Here is a 7,002-nt window from a genome sequence, read left to right on the forward strand (position 1 = left end):
ATAATATGTTGGATTCACGTCTCCAACTCAACCAAAAATAAAAGTACAAAAATGGGATGACTCAGATGGAACTAAAATGTATTCAAATGTATTTAAAAAAAGATGTTTCAGGCCTTTATGGTAGAGTGGCCAGGTGGAAGCCACTCCTCAGTAAAAGGCACATGACAGCCCACTTGGAGTTTGCCAAAAGGCACTTAAAAGACTCTCAGACCATGAGAAACAAGATTATCTGGTCTGATGAAACCCTGAGCGCTCAGGGCCTCTTTGACTTGAATGCCAAGCGTTACGTCTGGAGGGAACCTGGCACCATCTCTACGGTGAAGCATGCTGGTGGCAGCATCAGGCTGTGGGGATGTTTTTCAGCGGCAGGGACTGGGAGACTAGTCAGGATCGAGGGAAAGATGAACAGAGCAAAGTACAGAGAGATCCTTGATGAAAACCTGCTCCAGAGCCCTCAGGACCTCAGACTAAGGCAAAGGTTCCAACAGGACAACGACCCTGAGCACACAGCCAAGACAATGCTGGAGTGGCTTCGGGACAAGTCTCTGAATGTCCTTGAGTGGCCCAGCCAGAGCCCGGACTTGAACCCAATCGAACATCTCTGGAGAGACTTGAAAATAGCTGTGCAGCAACACTCCCCATCCAACCTGACAGAGCTTGAGAGGATCTGCAGAGAAGAATGGGAGAAACTTCCCAAATACAAGTGTGCCAAGCTTGTAGCGTCATACCCAAAAGAAGGCTGTTGTCGCTGCTAAAGGTGCTTTAACAAAGTACAGAGTAAAGGGTCTAAATACTTATGTAAATGTAATAGTTCCGTTTTTTATTAGTAATACATTTACAAAAATTCTAAAAACCTGTTTTTGCTTTATCATGATGGGGTATTGAGTGTAGATTGAAGGGATTTTTTAAATCCATTTTAGAATAAGACTGTAAATGTAACAAAATGTGGAAAAAGTCAAGGAGTCTGAATTCTTTCCGAATGCACTGTACATATAAATGTTGATATTTGGTTGCATTTTAAACCAAAAATAATTCAATATTACTTTCGTAATACAGTAAATAGCCTAAAGTTAAGGCTATCTGTAACGGTCCTGACCTGTTTTATGTTGTTTTTGTATGTGTTTATGGTCAGGGCATGTGTTTTGGGTGGGCAGTCTATGTTATCTGTTTCTATGTTGGTTTTGGTTGCCTGGTATGGCTCTTAATTAGAGGCAGGTGTTTTGCGTTCTCCTCTAATTAAGAGTCATATTTAGGTAGGGTGTTCTCACTGTTTGTTTGTGGGTGATTGTTTTCCATATCTGTGTTATGTCTTGCACCATACGGGACTGTTCGGTTGTTCGTTTCGTTTCGATGTAGTCTGTTTCCTGTCCGTAAGTGTTACGTTTAGTTATGTAAGTTTATGTTCAGGTTTCGTCTACGTCGTTTTCTTGTTTTGTATTTTTGAAAGTGTTTTGTGTTTTCGTGTTGCCGTCGTTTCAAATAAAAGATGGCTTATTTCCCTAATGCTGCATTTTGGTCTGATGATCCTTCTCTCCTCTCCTCGTCCGAGGATGAGGAGAGCGACAGCCCTTACAGAATCACCCACCAAATTAGGACCAAGCGGCAAGGGAAAGCTCGACAGGGCAACAAGGACTCCTGGACTTGGGACGAAATATTGGACGGGAGAGGTCCATGGGCACAGCCGGGAGAATATCGCCGTCCCAAAGCTGAGCTGGAGGCACTGAGGAGAGTAGAGGCTACCGGAGAGAGGAACCGGAGTTATGAGGGAACGCGTCTGGCACGGAAGCCCAAAAAGCCCGTAAGTAACACCCAAAAATTTCTTGGGGGGGGCTAAGAGGTAGTGGGCCAAGGGCAGGTAGGAGACCTGCACCCACTTCCCAGGCTTACCGTGGAGAGCGGGAGTACGGGCAGGCGCCGTGTTACGCAGTAGAGCGCACGGTGTCTCCTGTACGAGTGCATAGCCCAGTGCGGGTTATTCCACCTCCCCGCACTGGCAGGGCTAGATGGGGTATTGAGCCAGGTGTCATGAGGCCGGCTCAACGCGTCTGGTCTCCAGTGCGTCTCCTCGGGCCGGCATACATGGCACCTGCCTTACGCATGGTTTCCCCGGTTCGCCTACATAGGCCGGTGCGGGTTATTCCACCTCCCCGCACTGGTCGGGCGACCGGGAGCATTCAACCAGGTAAGGTTGGGCAGGCTCAATGCTCAAGAGTGCCAGTACGCCTCCACGGTCCGGTATTTCCGGTGCCACCTCCCCGCCCCAGCCTAGTACCTACAGTGCCTACACTACGCACTAGGCTACCAGTGCGTCTCCTGAGCCCAGTTCCTCCTCCACGCACGTGTATCCAGTTCGGTGCCTCCAGTTCCGGCACCACGCACAAAGCCTCCTGTGCGTCTCCAGAGCCCTGTACACACTGTATCTTCTCCCCCTACTAATCCTGATGTGCTTGTCCTCAGCCCGGTGTCACCAGTGCCGGTACCTCGCATCAGTTATAGAGTGGGCTTTGAGAGTACAGTGTGCCCTGTCCCTGCTCCCCGCACTAGTAGGAAGGTGCTTATCCTTAGCACGGTGCCTCCAGTTCCGGCACCACGCACCAGGTCTACAGTGCGCCGTATCCGGCCAGAGCCATCCGTCTCACCAGCGCCATCTGAGCCATCCGTCTCCCCAGCGCCATCTGAGCCATCCGTCTCCCCAGCGCCATCTGAGCCATCCGTCTCCCCAGCGCCGTCTGAGCCATCCGTCTGCCATGAGCCTGCAAAGCCGCCCGTCTGCCATGAGCCTGCAAAGCCGCCCGTCTGCCATGAGCCTGCAGAGCCGCCCGTCTGCCATGAGCCTGCAGAGCCGCCCGTATGCCATGAGCCTGCAGAGCCGCCCGCCAGACAGGAGCCGCTAGAGCCGCCCGCCAGACAGGAGCCGCTAGAGCCGCCCGCCAGACAGGAGCCGCTAGAGCCGCCCGCCAGACAGGAGCCGCTAGAGCCGCCCGCCAGACAGGAGCCGCTAGAGCCGCCCGCCAGACAGGATCCGCTAGAGCCGCCCGCCAGACAGGATCTGCCAGAGCCGCCCGCCAGACAGGATCTGCCAGAGCCGCCAACCAGACAGGATCTGCCAGAGCCGCCAACCAGACAGGATCTGCCAGAGCCGCCAACCAGACAGGATCTGCCAGAGCCGCCAACCAGACAGGATCTGCCAGAGCCTCCAGCGAGCCAGGAGCAGCCAGAGCCGTCAGAGAGCCATGAGCGTCGAGAGCCGTCAGAGAGCCATGAGCGTCGAGAGCCGTCAGCCCGCCATGAGCGTCGAGAGCCGTCAGCCCGCCATGAGCGTCGAGAGCCGTCAGCCCGCCATGAGCGTCGAGAGCCGTCAGCCCGCCATGAGCGTCGAGAGCCGTCAGCCCGCCATGAGCGTCGAGAGCCGTCAGCCCGCCATGAGCGTCGAGAGCCGTCAGCCCGCCATGAGCGTCGAGAGCCGTCAGCCCGCCATGAGCGTCGAGAGCCGTCAGCCCGCCATGAGCGTCGAGAGCCGTCAGCCCGCCATGAGCGTCGAGAGCCGTCAGCCCGCCATGAGCGTCGAGAGCCGTCAGCCCGCCATGAGCGTCGAGAGCCGTCAGCCAGCCATGAGCGTCGAGAGCCGTTCAGTCAGGATCTGCCTGAGTATATCAGCCGGGACCTGCCCCTTGTCCCGGTGCTGCCCCTTATCCCGGTGCTGCCCCTTGTCCCGGTGCTGCCCCTTGTCCCGGTGCTGCCCCTTGTCCTGGTGCTGCCCCTTGTCCCGGTGCTGCCCCTTGTTCCGGTGCTGGTCTTTATCCCGGTGCTGCCCCTTGTCCCGGTGCTGCCCCTTGTCCCGGTGCTGCCCCTTGTCCCGGTGCTGCCCCTTGTCCCGGTGCTGCCCCTTGTCCCGGTGCTGCCCCTTGTCCCGGTGCTGCCCCTTCTCCCGGTGCTGGCCATTCATTTAGGGGATGTTAGTTTTAGGGTGGTCATTGGGAGGGGAAGACAGAAGCGGGGAGTGACTATGGTGGTGTGGGGACAGCGTCCAGAGCCGGAGCCACCACCGTGGTCAACTGCCCACCCAGACCCTCCCCTGGACTTTGTGCTGGTGCGCCTGGCGTTCGCACCTTGAGGGGGGGGTTCTGTAACGGTCTTGACCTGTTTTATGTTGTTTTTGTATGTGTTTATGGTCAGGGCATGTGTTTTGGGTGGGCAGTCTATGTTATCTGTTTCTATGTTGGTTTTGGTTGCCTGGTATGGCTCTTAATTAGAGGCAGGTGTTTTGCGTTCTCCTCTAATTAAGAGTCATATTTAGGTAGGGTGTTCTCACTGTTTGTTTGTGGGTGATTGTTTTCCGTATCTGTGTTATGTCTTGCACCATACGGGACTGTTCGGTTGTTCGTTTCGATGTAGTCTGTTTCCTGTCCGTAAATGTTACGTTTAGTTATGTAAGTTTATGTTCAGGTTTCGTCTACGTCGTTTTCTTGTTTTGTATTTTTGAAAGTGTTTTGTGTTTTCGTGTTGCCGTCGTTTCAAATAAAAGATGGCTTATTTCCCTAATGCTGCATTTTGGTCTGATGATCCTTCTCTCCTCTCCTCGTCCGAGGATGAGGAGAGCGACAGCCCTTACACTATCTTACAAACTAATGTAACATTCAACCTTAAAATGAGTAACACATCCATGGCCACATTTTGAGGTTATTGTAACTATACTTCTTATGTAATCATATAAAATGTGTACAGTATGTTCAAGATAACATGCATAGGTCTTCACAGGTCTTCACAATTGCTGTAATAATCTGTGCAGAATCTTGAAAGGCCTTGATCACATACACCATGTACTTTTAATGTAATCTCAACTGCAATCCAGGTCATTTGGTTCTGCTATTATATTAAGCACAGTGATAACCCATTAAACTGTTGTATAAATAAACAAAACATCTGACATTGTATTCCAATTTGAACTTTGCTCTACTTTTAAATGGTTGAAAGTGAAGTGATAGACATTCGGGTGACAACTTAACAAAATATCAGACATTGTTTTTCCATTGGAATTAGGTTGTGCTTTTAGATGGTTGGAAGCATATTGATTAAAAAACATGAGCTGGCGCATACCCAGAATAATAGTTAGTACTGACTAACGGCGAATGAACTATAAACTATCAAAATAGGGGCCTCCGGGGTGGCGCAGTGGTCTAGAACCAGAGTCTCTGGGTTCGCGCCCAGGCTCTGTCGCAGCCGGCCGCAACCGGGAGGGCCATGGGGCGACGCACAATTGGCTTAGCGTCGTCCGAGTTAGGGAGGGTTTGGCCGGTAGGGATATCCTTGTCTCATCGCGCTCCAGCGACTCCTGTGGCGGGCCGGGCGAGGGGGGCGGGTGCACGGTGTTTCCTCCGACACATTGGTGCGGCTGGCTTCCGTGTTGGAGGCGCGCTGTGTTAAGAAGCAGTGCGGCTTGGTTGGGTTGTGCTTCGGAGGACGCATGGCTTTCGACCTTCATCTCTCCCGAGCCCGTACGGGAGTTGTAACAATGAGACAAGATAGTAATTACTAGCGATTGGATACCACGAAAATTGGGGAGAAAAGGGGAAAAAACATGTTTTTTTAAGTCGCACACTTCATGAATAAACTCCCAGCAATTGAATGGGTATTTACCAACGTTTCAGCGTCACTGTGCCTTCCTCATGGAAGCATATTGATAACACATTGGAAATTCAGCTAACTTTTGGCTGTCTTTTTGAGTGGGTGAATATAGGTTGTAATCTCATTGATCAACATCTCAACCAAAAACTACCCAATTATCCATGTTTTGATAAGGTGGTGTGCCCAGTGGGATACCTCTTACCAGTCATAAAATAGCATACGAATTGGATAATGTGATTTATCATACGTCTTGGATGATGTATAGTATTGTATATCTTTGTCTGAGACCAGAGCCCTTTACTATGAATCAGGTTTGAGGAGTTAGCAGGTACTGTAACTTTGGTCAACTCTGAGTTCAACTCGGGTTAACCGGTACCATGAAAGTCACTCACCTTTTAGCCAGGTAAATTTCTATGGCAACGAATCCTTCAGAACTAACTTGCTTGGGGCAGACTAACTCAGGGCTAACTCAATGTGTCCTAAATAAGTGTCTGAGCCACTAGTTGAGGATCTTTTTTTTTTTTAAATGTGTGTGTAAAAAAAAAAGGTGAAATGTTAAAATACCTATCACATTACACATTTAGTAATGACAGCATTTGCTTTCCAAACTGTACGTTTTTTCGCGCAATTGTATTTTGAAATTTGCAAAAAGAAAACTGACAACCGTAACCAACCAATGACATATAATCCATAGATGGCAGTTCCCATTCCAGTCAAGACTGGTAGCCATTGCTAGTGTATCCATGAGTTTATCTGTAAAATTGCCAGGATTAAAGATTCCAAACACCTGCTATGCATTACATGTCTATATACGGCCACAATGCAACAAGCTGTTCCACAGATCGAAGAAGGAGTGATAGTAGTGGGGAAAAGGTGCTTGTGCATTGATAAACACACCATTGATAAACACACCATTGATAAACACATTAACGATAAGTAATAAAATAAAGATAACTTTTCTTTCATTATCATTTCAGCACAAATGAAATTGTGGCACTGACCCGCCAATGGATTGATATTTCAGCATTGTCTCAATGAAGAGTTCGCCTTCAACTAGCCATGTGCGACATGCACACGCAGTTACAAGCCTGCTAGAGTTAGCGGCAGGCGGACGAGCAATATCCACCATCATACAGATGAAGCCTGACCTGGAATGTGAAGATAACTGAAGCTGGCTAGCTTTATAAAAGCCTGAGTAGATCTAGTTTGCTTCGTAGTATACCACTCAGGTTGCTTGTTGCACCATAACAACAAAGGAGAATTACAGGGAGAATTTACATGGGTGTTTTGGGAAACTTACAACAAATGTTTGGATAATTTACGTAAAAGGTTAGAAGAACTAAAAAGACAAAGTTTAGGTAAATTTACATAGCAGGT

Source organism: Salvelinus fontinalis, chromosome 6, assembly GCF_029448725.1.
Source record: "Salvelinus fontinalis isolate EN_2023a chromosome 6, ASM2944872v1, whole genome shotgun sequence".
NCBI classification, from domain to species: Eukaryota; Metazoa; Chordata; class Actinopteri; order Salmoniformes; family Salmonidae; genus Salvelinus; species Salvelinus fontinalis.